Below are 18,452 nucleotides of genomic sequence, written 5' to 3' on the forward strand. Positions count from 1 at the left end.
TGCCCGACAAAGATAATTTTTTTAGGCCCTTGTGAAAGCTTTGTGAGTATAACATGTGATCACAAGATTTTTTGTGTTATTAACATATGTTATTAACATGTTCACATGTTCTCGTTTAAGAGACTATCATTGAGAAGCATCCTTTTTCAAGGATTTAGCCATAAAGATGGCTATTCTTTTAGAGAGAGAGATTTACAAAAAGAAAGCATTATAAATAAGCAAAAAGATTAACTTTCTTTTAATTAAGCATTAAGACTTTAAGGGAAAGCTTGATTTGAATTAAAACATTCATTTAGAAAGCTTCTCACGCTTGAGAGGGATTGAGAAGAAGAAAGTCATTGAGATAAATTGGGAAAAAATCATAAAATTTGATTTTACCTTCAAGTTTGGCTTGATTCTCTGTTAGCACAGTGAAGCCCCCAACCAATCAATTGGTCCACCAAGAGGAGAAGAGAAACTCCAAGAGTTGTTGTAGAGAGAGAGAGAGAGCTCCAAGCTCCCAAGAGAGGAAAATTTAAGGGATAATAGAAAATATGATTATTTTAATATAATACTAGCATGGTATAGCTCCAATATTTTTTTACAAATGAATGAGGGTCTATTTATAGATGAGGGAGGCCACTAACCAAGTCCAACTAAGTTCTAGTATTTTCCAGGTTCAGTTTGACTCAATTTGGAGAACAAGATTTGGACCAGTTTGGCTCTCTTTTTTATTTGGTTTGATCGAGGAGAGAGGAGAGATAAATATATCACAATTTTTTTGAATTAAAAACCCTTCCATACATGTAAAATAGGCATCTACATCAAGAGTCCCCCTTTCCTTACTAAGGTGTCAAAAATGCATCATTATTCTAAAATATCTCATTTTTTAAATAATATCTCATAATTTTTAACTAATAAACCTTGTACTCAGTCAACTCTTCATCTTATGTGAGAACTTACTCATTTTTGGGCATTTAATTTTATTCTTTTGGATTTTTCTCATCCCAACACTTGGATTAATCCAATTGGCCGATTGCAACCTTAATTGGACCATAATCCAAAAATTTCTAAAAATGTAGACCCTTAGCCTAAGGTCCCTTTTACACATTTTCAATTAATTCCTATTGCACCTTGGAAAGTTCATTTTGAACTTTTATTTCAGGGAAATCTATTTTAGACACTAGGAGGATTTTTATATCTAAAGATATCTCAATTTTAGATTATCTCTCTCTAGATATTTTCTCTCTCTTGCCAAAACAGGGTAAAACAAGATCTTTCTTCTATTTCAGAGAGGGAAATAGTTTCAAGAACAGAAGGGGAGGTTATTAAACATTTACACCTCAAAGCTGGAGGGAGGAATCTTACAATGTTTCTCATGCTCTTGAACGGGACCCTCCAAAATGTTATCATCGTCTTTTTGAATGAGCCGATTTGAGGTAGTACTTGCACCTCATCTAAAGATTCAACCTCCATACCTTGATCTTGAAATATATGTTTTGAATGAGGAAAACCTTGTATAACATACCACCACTTCTTTGGATCAATTCGATCGGTGTGAAATACAACCTAATATCACGAATCAAAGGGGCTACACTTTTATTATACTACATCAAGATTTAATTTGGGATTGGTTGGGTTACTAACCTATTGAGAGTGTTGAGGTAGTATGAAAGTATCTTTCTCATCATTTTAAAACTTGGTGGAATCAATTTGAAAGAACCCATTTGGATGTTTCTTCACGCGGTTGCTTGAGCACCTTTACATATCACCTTGAACCATTTGACATCAAAGATGAATAGACTAAATGCTCTAAATCCAACCTTAACAATATCTTGAATATCTCCACAATACTCAAGATTGTTCTCCATGACATTGGTATCATGTCTACTAGCTCAATTTTCTTGCTCAAAAATTGCCATCACATCATAATAAAATGTATTTCTTTTAGAATCTACACACTCCATGCAGAAGTGCCTTCCCTATGACCATATTGCATTATATAGTTTTTACTAACATTAAACAAAAGCATGACATTTAGTATAGTGCATTAAACGTGTTTATACATGAGACACAGAGTTGAATAATGTACTTACTTGAGGGTCACATCCTCTTACGTACTCATGCTTTTCTCTTGTGATCATCTCTCCATTTCACTATGCCATCGATATTGCCATACGAAGCCATTCTATACTGATCACATTTGGTGGAGATTCCAAGCTAGGCGGGAATGGCAAGCGTCTATTTGCTCTTCTAAAAGCTCTTCTCTCATCCTTTCGTCTAGTGATTACATCCTTTTATCTCCAAATCCACTTCTCCATAATGGGACTATTTAGAATGCAGAATGTATTCACCTTGTGGCATAATGCTTCATATAGTCTTTGTTGCCTTCCTTTTCCCTAAGGCACATTGGTGATTAGTCGTTCATCCTCCTCATTGCTCCACAATCGTGGCATGGAAGGGTCTATGTGCGAGATAGACGTTTTGAGATATTCACAAGAGACTCTTGCATCAACCATCCCTCTACCCTTGCTTTTGGCCTTGCTCTTTATCTCACAAAGTCCTTTAAGGCTTTCATGAACCTTTCAAGTAAAAACATCCATCGAACATGAGCACCACCATACAACACCACTTCATCAACCAAATGCACCACAAGATGTAATTGGCTAGTGAGAATTGTTCTAGGAAAGTTATTCCTTGATCATACACACTACCTCAATAGCATTTAGATGAGCCATCTTAATGGATGTAGGATCTATCTTTGTCTCACAAAGTCCTTTAAGGTTTTCATGAACCTTTCAAGTAAAAACATCCATTGAACATGAAAAACACCACACAACGCCACTTCATCAACCAAATGAACCACAAGGTGCAATTGGATAGTGAGAATTGTTCTAGGAAAGTTGTCCTCAATCATTCACACTGCCTCAATAGCATTGAGATGAGCCATCTCAATGGATGTTGGATCTATCTTCTTTAAGGATATATACCTACATACATAGAAATCATGTATATAATTTACCAATACATAACTTGGGAGAGCATGAGAATACCAAATAAGTAATATAAATTAGTTAGTTAATTGAAGAGAAGATTCATACCTCACCAAGCTTCCCATTTTGTAAATAGCCTCTCTCACCTTCTAGTCTCCACAACCAACTATAGCAATTGGAAGAATAAACTATGCATATAAAAAAATGGAAGTTAGTATATGAGCCTACAAATTATGTACTACAAAGAGAAAATGAATGAGCGAATATTTATATACCTGTAATAACTTATGCCAATCATGTGTCTTGATGCCATATAATTATTCATCTCCTTTCTTTTTGGTCTTTTTGAAGGCACCCTTCAATGAATGCATTACTCCCGTTGGTTTACAAAAAGAGGAAATCACACTTTTCACCTTATTGTACTCCTTGGTTAATACCCATGGTACCTTTGGTAGGACTATGTTGCCACTCTCACTTTCAATAAGCCATGCACTTTGAAGGCATCCAATGTTTTGTAAGTCATCCCTTGTACCCTTTGTATCTCTTTTACCAATTAAATGGTCCCAAATATTTGTTGCCACATTCTTGAAGATATGCATTGGATCTAAGAGATGATTTATCTTCATGTCACACCAATATGGAAGTCGAGAGAAGATTGAGTGTCTAGACATCCCATTTGGTGGTGGATTGGGGGTGCTTCTCCATGCCTCAAACCAATCTCTACATCTCATCTAGTGGTGATACATCATGTGGCACATATTTGGGATATGAAGGAGGGAGAAATTGATGATGTTTGTCATACACCACCTTCTTAATTATAGAGGGTCTTGTGGAAACAAGTGATGGTCCACAAATCGGACATGCATGATGTTCGGAGGTTGCCAAACCTATTTTAAAATTGATATAATTGAGATAGAGATATAAACTTCAAGTTTAAAGGTTAAAGCCTAATGCAATATAAGGTTCGCGTAGGTACCTGAGCACTCCGAGAACCCAGGATAGTCATGCATTGTCCAAACCAAAACTCCTTTCACCTGTGTCTCGCACCTATTTATTGGCCTTGAAATGTAATGTACTTTGATATCTCGCCATAGTGTCTCAAGCTCCTCAATCAAAAAGGCTTGAGGTACACATCCATGTTTGTCACCTTATACTTGCCTGGTACAAGGAGAGCAAGCATGATATGGTCTTTCTTGATTGCCACCCATGGAGAGAGGTTGTAATTCACCAATACAATTGGCCAAGTAGACCATGATATGGACTTGAAGCCAAATGGGTTAACACCACCCACCCATGCCCAAGTCAAGACGTAAGTGACGGGGTTCATCTTTAAACTCTGGCCATTGATGCTCCACATGTTTCCATGCGAGTGAATCAGCTACGATCCTCATGATGCCATCGATTGAGCAATGAGTAGCATGCCATGTCATGAGTTCTGCAATCCCCTTACATTTGAACATGTGTTGGATGCGAGGAATGATAGGGAAGTGTCTCAAATATTTTCAAGGAACTTTATCTCCTTTCAAATCATCCCTATAGAAGCTCTCGCCACATTGTAAACATTGTGTTGCATCTTTCTTAACCCCTCGAAATAGCATGCAATCATTTGGACATGTATGTATTTTTGTGTAATTCATACCTAGCATAAAGAGCATTTTGTGGTACCCATCTTGTGATTTTGGTAATAGATTTTGAGGGGGAAGAATCTTCTTGAGAAGCCTACACAAAACATAAGAAATCATATGTCAAAATATTAGCAAGCAGTGTATATAGAACATGAAACATTCTCTATTTGAGAGAATAGAATGAGGCAGTCTTACCGAAGAAGACTTGTGACACTTGCATCACACCATTCATAAGTTGTTTGCAAGTTGAATAGCTCCAAGTTTGCTCACAATGTGGAGGATGAACATCCCTCATACAAAGGGGTGCTTGCCTCTCTATGCAAGGTTTTTTTCTCTTGTGACATTGGAGCTTACTCACTATTACATATCATACCTTCTGTCCAAAGAAGTCATTCACCATGTTGTCCATGATGAGATTCTCTTCCTCCTTATGTGGCAAAGGTGGAGGCACCTCATTCATTGGTTGGGGAAGATGAGTCTCATCCATGCTTTCCATATGAAGCTTTGCCACCTTCCGTACTCTACCCGATTTCACCGAATGGTGTGGCATGTTACCTAACACTCTCCTTTGATTCTCCTCCATGTAATCAGCTGCATAGGCTATGCATAGTTTATGCACTTGGCTATGCATGGGGTATGCATAGGCTATACATGGGGTATGCATAGGGTATGCGGCAAGTATGCATAGCCTATGTGTAGGATATGCATAAGCTTATGCATAGAGATATAGGGCATTGTTATAGGCCATCTAGAATGCTGCTTATGTCGTGTTAGGAGTGGTTATCTACGAGTAGATGGTTATAGTGGATGGGGAGCCCTCAATCTTGTCACTATTCTTCTCTCGTAAAAGAGGAGTTTCCTTTGGCTTTAATAGTGAAAAGCATGTAGAAAGTCTTTAGAAGCTATCATCCAAAAGGGACACTCTCCACCTTGCTTGTCTAAGCAATATTGTAGGAGGTCTTAACAATGTTCTAATATCACATGTTGTGTTTTTTATCTAAGGTTTAAGCATGGATTTTGTTAGAGCAATCGTGTTTTGTTGCCTCATACATGTGTGTATAGGCAATGTCAATCGACCCCTCACAAGATCCTGATGTGGAAACTCTACTATCTATTATAAATGAATAATATGGGCAGCAAGCTTGGTCTTAGTTTACCCAAACACAGATATGGTTCCATCAAACCTTTTCACAAACACAAAGTTAATCTTTTATGCATTCTATAAGTCTTATTTTTTCCACAATCTACCCCACTTGTCCAGTTGGGGCAAGTTACGTCTTTGATAGACATGGGGCCGAGTGGTGCAGGCCCATCACAATATGGTTGTTGATGAGCCCACACCACCTTCCTCAACTAGACCCACCCCCGCTCCCTCACGTCCGCCTTCACCACAAGGACAACGTATTAGGGAGTCTGGGGGGGGAAGTAGACGTGCTAGCAGAGGGGGGGGGACAGGCTAATTTTTATTTGGCAAAAGGAGTGCTAGGTCTCCCGATGTGTCTCCCCAGTAGGGGGGCTCTTCATCTACACATTATGAGGTAGCTCCCCCCAGGAGACCCATTCCCCCTTTCGATCCATGCACCCTACCGTACAATGTGGATTTCGATGGTGCCCTTGTGATGGATGCTCGAGGAAAGAAAATCACGAACCACATGCATGTACTTGCAAACGTGGCATTCATGAACTCCTTCAAAAATTAGAAAGCACAAGATGAACTTTTAAAGCAATACATCATTGATGTGCTTAAGTCTGAGTTCCCTGTTCCACATGCGGGTCTTTGCTTCTCCGAGGAGTGGATGAAGAGACGAATCAAGATTTTTCTCTCTAATAGGAGAGAAAATATCAAGAGAGCAATAAAGAATAATTTGGAGAACCCCGGCATTTGTACATCTGAGGAGTGGAGGCACGCACGCAGCTTCGTGAGAAAGCACCCACATGCTTTTTAACAACAAGTACGACAAGTGCTTCCCGACTATAAAAGCAAGAGGATTCACACTTCGGCTCAGGAGGAAAGTCCTCCTTCATTGCTCGTTTTAGTCATCATTTCTTCTCCTCTTTCATTTTATTTTGTACTATATTGTTTTCTTTAACTAATTGTATTTTTTTTTCTAGAGGGAGTTTGTTGGGCGTGACCTAACAAAGGAGGAGTATGACTATGGATACAACGCCCCCCGTGCGCAATTGTAGGCGTGGATGCGTACGCTAGACAAATGCTTGGATGAGTCCATTTTGGAGATTCAAGAAAATGAGGTAAGTGAGCATAAACCCTTCTCTTTGCTACATCTAATTGTATTTGATTGCCCTTGCTTATCTTGGGCTTGATGGCATGCATGTAGGATGAAGGGAAAGAGGAAGAGGAGGATCCTGATGAGAATGAGCATGAAGCTGTGGAAGAAAGTGAAGAGGATGATGAAGACGATGATGATGATCATTCAAAATACAATGAGGATTCCTGTTAGCCACCTCTTCATTCCAGACATTTTTTGTATATATGGCCAAAGGCTCGACACTTTGTTAATAAAAAAAATTTTCAGCTCAATTGCATTCTTTAATAGTTCAAGTGTTTCTTATGTTTGTGTTTGTGTCATAAAACTAAAACTATGACTCTTTTTAATTTTTTAAAAAAAGAGTTGGGGCAGACTGGGGAGTCCTAGTCCTATCCAAACTCCTTAGTCTGCCCCACCTCTTTTTTTACTGCACAGAGCTTTCCTTGCTCAGTAGTGCAAATAGCAATGAATTTTCACTGCTAAGTAGCAAACCTATTGCAGCAAAAAGAGCAGCATTTTTAGCACCAAAAGTAGCCCAACATATGCCTACCCTTCTAGTTATAAAAACACGGCTATTTTTGCTACTACACCCTCGTTCTGTTGTAGTGACTACAATTGTATACATGCATGCCTGAATGATTACATACTCTTCCATGGGGATCTTAGTGAACTCTTCACATGTCTAAAATGTGGACCTTAATGGTGTAGATAAGATTTACAAGGTGGAACAATGCCTTGTAAAATTATGAGGCGTTTTCCAATAATCCAGAGAATCCAATACAGTTAATTGTTGCAAGTCCATAGTAGAGATAATGACTTGGCACACCAAAAACCGATTTCGTTGGTGAAGCTTTATGTATTCCTACTGATTGCACTACATGAGACATTTTGAGGAGCCATGGCCCACAACTTTAAGGAAGAGCCTTGATACAATTCTTTATGACATATGTGGTAGAATACCTTAATTTATGTAGCATAAAATAAAAACACTCCTAAACCAACATGAAATATGATCTTTCATGAGGCTATTCACGTACTTGAAGGGATGGGAAGTTGGAGGACAAATGGTTTCCCACCTACTAGTTCATGCTAGAGAATTAGAAAACCTAACAACCCCTTGGTTTTTCATGTTTTAAGGGAAGAGACTAGTTCACACCAAAGAATTGGAAAAGCTAAAAACCCCTTGGTGGTTTGTGTATTAAGGGATGGGAAGTTTGAGACAAATGGTTGCCCACCTACTAGTTCACACTAGAGAATTGGAAAAGCTAACAACCCCCTGCTGGTGGCTCATGTAGTAAATGTACATCCCCTTGAGGCTTGTCCTCATGTGTGTTAAATGTACAACCCCCTTGAACATTATGTATACAAGAAAAGCTAAAAATCCCTTGGTGTTTTGTGTATTAAATGTATACCCCCTTGGTGGTGGTCCTCATGTGTGTTAAATGTACACCAGAACTCCAAATCTATTTTCATTGTACATACAATCGTCATATATTTTATTGTTTTTTTCCCAAATGTGGCTCCTTTTATTTTTTTTTTAAAAAAATATCTTCCTAGCCTACCCAAGTAAAGAAACAATCAATATCGTGCACTCATAGAATTTTCTTGATGTGCTAATTTAGAACTACGTGTATCTTCTCCAATACCCTTAAATGAAAAATATCAATTCTTAATTATGTGAATAAAACCTTACTCCGTTCTTGATTAAAGACACTTCAATCCCTCAATTAGAACGATTTGATCAGGAAAAGGTTCATGACTGTCTACTTTGTGTTTACTGCGAGCTTTAAACAAATCTAAGAGATAATAGATCCGATACTTACAAAGAGTAATGATGAATGTGTAGCTTTATTTTTTTTCTAACCATCGAACAAATGGTAACAATGAATTCGGGTTTTAAAAAAACTGTAAGTGTCTCATGAAATATACAAGGATTTTTAAAAAAAGTTAAATAACTTCGACTCCATGTCCATTGAGGATCGGGGTCATGGGAAGATCGATCGTAGCCATCAAATCGAGTTGTATTATTTCACCAAATGCAACCCGATAACTATCAGGATCATGACACATCACTATGTGGAATTCAAAGACAAGATTCATTATAGATAGAACCCTAGCTGTCCAATGAGAAGGCCGCCTTATTTTTTAGAAACCCAATCTTTGGTACGTACACATCACCATGGAGCTCATGTGGTCGCCTATCATTATTAGAGGTAGAATCTAAGATGTCAAAATTTGGTCCATCTGCTTGTCTCCATCTCATCTTCATCATCACTCACGAATCCATCTTGTAGAGGGTTATGTGGCCTACATTGATTGATTCTTCTCACTATCCCCTATGCTATGGCCCGGAAAGGCCTTTCCCTACTTCATCATGGTCAGGGGTTGTAGGAATCTAAATCCTAGCAATTCAATTAGCAAGCCTTGTTTTTAAATAAAAGCCCTCGTAATTCAATAGGACCTTGACACATCAACAGACAGAAAGCTAGTGAAAGTCACACAAATAAAAAGGTGCCACATTAGCACTTAGAATATTACAACAAAATGTAAAACTAATAAACCAATGACATATCAGCAAACATAATTTAAAAACTTCAAAACTTATCAAAAATGAACACATCAACAATTAAAATTTAAAACAAAATAGTAGTAAATATTACTATTAACAAAGCTCCCCCTATACCATGACAACCGAGAGAGGCTATTGATCAACCTTTCCCAAGGGGAGGTGGGTTACCGGCCGCTAGCGGTAGCTCTCCATCTTCCTCTTGGGAAAGGCCTTTCGAAGGCCTTTCCCTAGTGCATCTTAGCATGAACAATCTCCATCTCTTTCTTGTTAGGTTCTTTGCCTCACAGCTTGTAGCACTTTGTAGAAATGTTGAAGTGGTATTGAATACATATGGAAATTAGAGGGATGATATTAATTAAACAACTTTGCAAGTTTGTTCACCTAGGCCTAAGCTTTATACATTTCCACAACACTACACTCATTAAGCTTGCAGATCACTTGCATGTGTGCAAAGTCGACAACTTTACAAAGATATGTAGACTCACATAGCATGTCTAGAGGCTTATGTCTCTCACATTTGTAGACTAATATCACATCGCTATATACTCATGACTACTAGGTCTCTGTCTATGTCTAATTTGCACATGGGAATATGGGTTCAACGTGGTGGTTTTTCAAGTTTTTTATGGTTCCTCGAACTTGAATACATGTGGATATTTAAGGTTTCCAATTCTAACTAATAGTTTTATGTAAGTGACCAACAAGTTCTACTATTGTCTCGCAAGTCATAGAGGCTTATCGACAATAATGAGGCTGTTCTAGAGATGATGATCTAGATTGGCTAGATTTGGATAGTGACAGTGACACTGGCTAACCTATTTATTATTCTCTTATATTTATACATCATCCCATTTTAGTTCCATGGAACTGTATAATTTCTTTCTCTCCCCCTTTCTCTCCACTCTCCAAGTCACACATGCATACAAACATTCTCTTATATTTATACATCATCTCATTTTAGTTCCATAGAAGTGTATTATTTCTCCCTCTTTCTCCAAGGCACACATGCATACAAACATTCACACACACACACACAAACAAACGCACACACATATTCACACACACACATATTCACACACACACACACACAAAAACACAAACACATGCATACAAACGCACACACATATTCACACACACACACACACAAAAACACAAACACATGCACACACACACTCTCACATGCTGAGCCACACCGCTCGTCTCGCCCATTGTGTGGGTGCAGGGTGACTGGGTGGAGGGCTTGGTTGAACGCAAAGGGTTGTTTGATTCTTATGAATTAAATAGGTAGGCTTTTAATCTAAACGTGGAAACTATGGGCTTGGAAACCCTATCTTTTTTCCATCCAAACACCTTTCAGCACTGGCGATGTGAAAAACTTCTTTCTAAGTCGGCGAGAAAAGAAAGGCACGGTTGGAGTGAGTGAACTAGTTTTCATCGGTGTCCTCCTCAAGACAACATTAACCTTTAGCTATTTTTCTAAGTTGGCGAGAAAAGAAGGGCACGGTTGGAGTGTGTGAACTAGTTTTCATTGGTTGTTCTCCTCAAGACAACGTTAACCTTTAGCCGTTTTTCTTTGATTTCTGTTAGTGGAAAATACACTAAACGGCACGTGAATGTTAAATTTTCATCGCTTGTCCTCTTCGAGACAACGTTTACCTTTACACCTGTTTTTCTTTTTTTCTTTAATTTCAGTCTCGATGAAAAATACACCAAAGGCACTCGCATCTGCTACCTTTCATCCGTCGACTACTAGCTCCAAAGACAAACGTGGAGCATTGGTCTCTTTGGTTACTCTAAGGGGTTAGTCTCACTTGCATGCTTGTGGCATGGTGTGCACACTTTATTATGGTTACGCCCATCATTGTGTTCTGGTTTCTTTGCCACGTGATGGTTGGTTCTAAGCGACACGGCTGGTCTTGCCCATTGTGTGTGCATGGGGGGAAGGGTGCGTTGAGCAATGGGAGCTTGGGTGAATGCAAAGAGGATTCTTATGAAATCATGTTGCTGAGCTCAACAAAGGTGGGCTTTTATTGTTTCTGTTTTCAGAAATGGCACTCGTTCTCCCCCCAAAAATCCAAACACCTTTCACAAATTGCACGTGTTGTCTAGACCAGCTCTCCCCTCAAAAGCTTTTTTTCAACCAAACACCTTTTACCAATGGCACATGTTGTCTAGATGACTTCTCCCTTGAAAAACTTTCACAAATGGCATGTGTTGTCTAGACCGATTCTCCCCTGAAAAACTTTTTTCCCAAACACCTCACGTTGTCTATACTAGTGTTCTTCCTTGGATTTTTTTTTTCTACATGTTGTCTAGACCAGTTTTCCCCTAAAAAACTTTTTTTCCATCCAAACACCTGGTGTTGTCTAGACCAATTCTCCTTGGAAAAAACTTTGTCCATCCAAACACCTTTCACCAATGGCACGTGTTGTTTAGACCAGTTCTCCCTTAAAAACTTTTTTCCATCCAAACACCTCGTGTTGTCTAGACCATTTCTTTTATGAAAAACTTTTTTCCATCCAAACACCTTTCACCAATGGCATGTGTTGTCTAGTCCAAGTCTCCCTTGAAAACTGTTTTTCCATCCAAACACCTTTCTCCAATGGCACATGTTGTCTAGACCAGTTCTCCCTTGAAAATCGTTTTTCCATCCAAACACCTTTCTCCAATGGCACATGTTGTCTAGACCAGTTCTCCCTTGAAAAACTTCTTTCTAAGTCAGTCAGAAAGAAAGAAAGAGTACAAGGGAAAGGTTCAAGTGTGACTAATTTTCCTTCATCAAAATTCTATGATTGTTGGACCAGTTTTTTATGCTAAATTTTCATCAGTTGTCCTCAAGATAACATTAACCTTTAGTTGTTTTTCTTCAATTTCCATCAGTGGTGAAAAATACGCTTAAAGGCACATAAATGTTAAATTTTCATTGATTGTCCTCTTCAAGGCAACGTTTACCTTACCCATTTTTCTTGAATTTCAATCGGTGAAAAATACACCAAAAACATCCTCATTTTATGCATTTGAAAGTGCTGAAGTGACTATGCAATAAGTACAATTCATTTTCGAGAATTCAACATGAAGACACCTAAAAACAACTATTGATACATACTTTTGAGCAATTGATTTTTGAGAATTCAACATGAAAACACGTCAAGACAACTACTGATACAAACGTTTGAGCAACAAGGGGTGAATTCATACTAAACTTTGAGTGTAGTTCAGTAACTTGGAATCTAAGCTATACAAATATGTGAATTCAAACTAAATTTTGAGGGTCGAAGTAACTTGGAATCTAAGCTATACAAATATTAAAAGGGGGTGAAATCAAACTTTACTTCAACTCTATATTATCAAAACAAGAGAAATTGTTCTTAAAAAAGCATGTGCCCTACTTTTTAAAAAAAAGGTATTTTAATTAAGAATGTTTTTAAAAAATATTGAATATTTTCTTGTTATTTATTATTTTTTAATTAAAAATTTAAGATAAAATATTTGGTAGTACGCACTTTAATCATGCATTTAGTAACCAAGATAAATCAATACCAAGCAATATAGTTTTAAGATTACTTTGTAATAATATTTAATCTCGTTACTATTTCTAATGAAGGGTTTATTTATTAACTAGGATAAATCATTACCAAGCATATAGTTTTAATATTACTTTGTAATAATATTTAATCTCCTTAGTATTTCTAATAAATGGTTTATTTGTTTTTATGTATAGTGTCTATGGGATACACCCAGGCACACACATCTGTATACATAAATGTATATTATATAATTGTATACATATACAATTATATAATATACATAAATGTATATTATATAATTGTATATGTATATGTATATAGTGTGTGGTGTGGATATGCACACACACACACAAAAGAATATGCATATGCATATGTATATGTATATATATACATATACAAACACATATGTATATGTATATGTATATGTATACATATCCATATATACGTACACATAGATGCATATATGTATACATGTATGCATATATATATACATATGGGTGGTGTACAATAAGAATCCTCACTTTGGGATCGTGTCGTGCAAATGGGATATCGTTGACATAGTTGGATTGAGTTATACTTCCAATTGCATCATTCCAAGTGGCAGTCTTGAGTTACTACCCTTGCCACCTAGGATATTGTCAATGATGACCACATAACTCAATCACGTTACATGATGTATGTGGACATCCTGAAAGGCACCATGTAACTCAATCAAGTTCATGGTGGACATACACATATCTTCAATCAAGGTAGGAGGTGGACATCCACGTAACTCAAAAGAGTGAAGTGGTGGACATCCACCGAGGTACTGCATAACTCGATCGACTTACGGGATCGAGTTACGCAATGGCATCCACCATGGAATTCAAGCTACCTACATGCATGTCCAATATGTAACTCGATCGAGTTACTTACATAACCCATGGCATTCATGTACATCAAGCATGCACCTCAATGACGTTGCAAAGAAAAAAAAACTCAATTTTTTACATCACTCAACTGAGCTACCTGGATGGTGGGGACATGTGTTTTTTTTAATTTGATAGGAATTTTTAAAAATGCAATTTCCACATAACTCATACGAGTTATGTAAATACCCATTGAATGGTTGACCACATGTGCAATGTTGCCGAATTTAAATTTTTTGGCTTTTTCATGGAACTCAACTGAGTTGTGCACTATAATTGGTTAGATTATCATTTTCAACAATTAGCTCCATAGGACTAAGTTTGCATCAACAATTCATTTTCAACAATTAGCTCCATAGGACTAAGTTTGCATCAAATTCACATTGAAGGATTTCTCTCTCATGAATCGGTCTCTAGCACACATATTTGAATGGAATCAAGACATTGGATACTACATACAAAATGGGATTTTTAAGGCTCATGTCATGTTGTCTATGGGCTCACACCTTATTAGCTCACGTCTCACACATCTATCGGCTCAAATCTCACACTTTGTGGGCTTGCGTTTGTGAACTCACACCTATCTCGGCTTACATCTATCTTCTAGCTTAGGCTTATATGTAGACTCACATAGCATGTCTAGAGGCTTATGTTTCTCACATTTGTAGACTCATATCAAATCCCTATTTACTCATGATTGCTAGACTCGTGTTTAATTTGCACATGGGAATGTGGGTTCAACCTGGTGGTTTTTCAAGTTTTTTATGGTTCCTCGAACTTAAATATATGTGGATATTTAAGGTTTCTAATTCTAACTAATAGTGTTATGTAAGAGACCAGCGAGTTCTACTATTGTCCAGCGAGTCATAGAGACATCGACAATAATGAGGTTGTTTTGAAGATGGTGATCTAGATTGGCTAGATTTGGATAGTGATAGTGACACTAAACCTAGAGTATCTGGGTTAGCACTTGCTTTTATATGATGTATCTAGTGGCTATGCCTAGAGGAGCTAGGCTAGCACCGTTGTTTTTTCCTGATTCGTCCTATGTATTATTCTCTTATATTTATACATCATCCCATTTTAGTTCCATAGAACTATATAATTTCTCTCTCTCTCCAAGTCACACATGCATACAAACATTCTCTTATATTTATACATCATCCCATTTTAGTTCCATATAAGTGTATTATTTCTCCCTCTCTCTCCAAGGCACACATGCATACAAACATTCACACACACACACACACACTCTCTCTCTCTCACATGCACCTCCATAATGCACACACACACACACACACACACACACACACACTCTCACATGCACCTCCATAATGTACACTTATTCACACACACATACACCAACATAATACACACAAGCATTCACATGCACAGACACACACACACACGCAAACGTATCCAAACATGTCTTTTTCTTTCACTAATGTTTTGTCTCTATTGGTCTCTATTTGTTTGGTGGCACTTTAGACTCCACATTGGAACCAAATGTGCTATAATGGTTTTAAACTTTGCAAGAGTGAGGGTGAGGTCCACATATACACACTTTAAAAGTCTCGTTACTACCATTGGAGCTTATTTGGTTGCAATGTGCATGCCATTTTCTTGGTTTTCAATGTGTTGTGGCCTTAGAGAGCCCCCTCGAAATTGGGCCCTCGGCCTGCACATTATAACCAAATGTGCGTTGATGGTGACCAAACTTTGCAAGAGTAAAGGTGGGATCCACATATACACACTTGCAAAGTTTGTTTATGATCCGAGGACATTTGGTCACCATTGGAGAACATTTGGTTGCAATGTGTGTCATTTTCCCAATTTTCAATGTGTCATGGCCTTAGAGAGCCCCCTTGAAATTGGGCCTTTGGCTCGCACATTTCATTCAAATGTGCTCCAATGGTGTGAACAAACTTTATAAGCATGATAGTGGGGTCCACATATACACACTTGCAAAGTTTGGCCATCACCATCATAGTACATTTGAATGCAATGTGCATGCCGTGTACTAGTTTCCAATGTCTCATGACCTTAGAGAGCCCCCTAGAAATTGGGTCATGACCTTAGAGAGCCCCCTAGAAATGGGGCCTTTGGCCTGTACTTTTCCAACTTAATGTTCTCCTGTGATCAAACTTTGTAAGAGTGAGGGTGGGTCCACATATACACACTTCAAAAGTTTGGTCCATTGGAGCACACTTGGTTACAATATGTGTGCCATTTGCCCTGTTTTCAACATGTTGTGTCCTTGGAAAACCCCTTTGAAGTTGGCCCACACATTGTACATAATCTGCTCTGATGGTGACCAAAATTTACGAGAATGAAGATGGAGTACACAAATACACACTTGAAAATGTTTGGTCACCATCGGAGAACATTTTCTTGTAATGTGTGTGCCATTTGCCCGATTGTGTCGTGGCCTTAGGTAACCCCCTCGAAATTGGGCCTTTGGCCTATATTTCAATTAAATATACTCCAATGGTGACCAAACATTGCAAGAGTGAGGGTGGGGTTTACATATACACACTTGCATAGTTTTGTTACTATCTGAGCACATTTGGTTGGCAATGTGTATGCCATATGCCCAGTTTTCAATGTGTTATGGCCTTAGAGAGTCCCCTTGAAATTGAGCCTTTAGCTCGCACATTGCAACCAGACATGCTCCGATGGTGTCAAAACTTTTCAAGTGTTAGAGTGGTATCCACATATACATATCTACAAATATTTTTCATCATCCAAGCACACTTGGTTGCAATGTCCATGTTAGATGCCTGATGTAGCCCCCTCGAAATTGGGCCTTTGTCTAACACATTGCAGCCAAATGTTCTCCAATGGTGATGAAACTTTGAAAGAGCACGGTTGGAATCCACATATACACACTTGCAAAGTTTAGCCACTATCTAAGTACATTTGGCTATAATGTGTGTGCCAGATTACTCAGTTTTCAATGTGTTGTGGCCTGAGAGCCTCTCAAAATTGGTCCTTTGGCTCGTACATTGTATTAAAATGTGCTTCGATGGTCATAAAACTTTAAAAGAGTAAGGTTGGGGTCCACAAAATTTATTCTTACTATCAGAGTACATTTGGTTGCAATGTGTGTGCCAACAAACGCTTAGTTTTTAATATATCATTGTCTTAGAGAGCCCCCTCAAAATTAGGACTTTGGTCCACACATTCCAACCAAATGTGTCCCAATGGTGGTGACCAAACTTTTTAAGTGTGTATATGGGGTCCACATATACACACTTACAAAGTTTGGTGACCCCATGGAACCCATTTTCCTGGTTTTCAATGTGTCATGGCCTTAGAGGACTCCCTTGAAATTGGACCTTTGGCCTCCACATTACAACCAAATGTGCTTTGATGGTGACCAAACTTTACAAGAGTGAGGGTGGGTCCATATATACACACTTTACAAGAGTGAGGGTGGGTCCATATATACACACTTGAAAAGTTTGTTCATACCATCGAAGCACATTTGGTTGCAATGTGCATGCTAGATGCTTAGTTTTCAATGTGTCATATAGTCTTAGAGAGCCTCCTCAAAATTGGGCCTTTTGCACACACATTGTATCCAAATGTGCTCCGAATGATGAGAAAACTTTGCAAGAGTGAGGATGGTATCCACATATACATGCTTGAGTGAAGGATCCTACCCCATGCAAGAAGTGATACTTCCACTGCACCCGAATCCATTGCGCGGAGGGGGAGGGGATGTTACAGCAGCATGACGGAAGGATATCTTATATTACCTCGTTCACTCTTTCAGTCTGGCCATCTATTTCGGGGTGATAGGCTGTGTTGAGATCCAAGAAAGTTCCTACTGCTTCCAGAATTTCGATGTAAATTTGGGATCTCTGTCACTTACTATCCTCCTAGGTAAGCCATGCAATTCGAAGATATCTTTAAGGAAAACTTGGGCAACATCCACTGCAGTGTATGTCTCTTTCACTCGAATCAGATGGGCAACTTTGGTTAGCCTATCAACTACCACAAAAATGGACTTGTAACCTGATTACACTGAAGGTAATCCAGTGACAAAGTCCATACTGATACATTTCCACTTCATCTAAGGAATGTTTAGAGGCTGCAGTTTCCCTAGCATCTTGACTCTCCTTACCGCCTTGACTCTGATACATTAAGCATTTCTGCACATGATCAAGTACATCCTTTTTTAGTCCTAGCTAGAAGAATCTTTTCTTCACAGACATATAGGTTTTTATAAACCCTGGATGTCCAGCTACCAGGCTATCATAGGCTTATAACAAAATTCTTCCCTTATTCCCTCATCATTAGGAATACATAGCCGATTATTATAATACATGCATCCTTCATCCAATTTGTACCCCCAAGAACTTGACTCATTTCCTGAGGAGTCTTGCTTTCCTGCATTAGAAGGGTAGCAATAGGGGCAAAGAATTTCTCTTGCATGATTTTCTCCCTTGTTTCACTTATCAATGGATTTGACACCATTGTAATTGCAAGCAAGGAGGCTTTTCTGCTGAGCGCATCTGCCACCACATTTCTTTCCCTGGCCGATACTTAATTTCAAAATCGAATTCCTGTAGGGTCTGC

This window comes from Cibotium barometz, chromosome 9, assembly GCF_041138505.1.
Source record: "Cibotium barometz isolate CiBa-2024 chromosome 9, ASM4113850v1, whole genome shotgun sequence".
Lineage (NCBI taxonomy): Eukaryota > Viridiplantae > Streptophyta > Polypodiopsida > Cyatheales > Cibotiaceae > Cibotium > Cibotium barometz.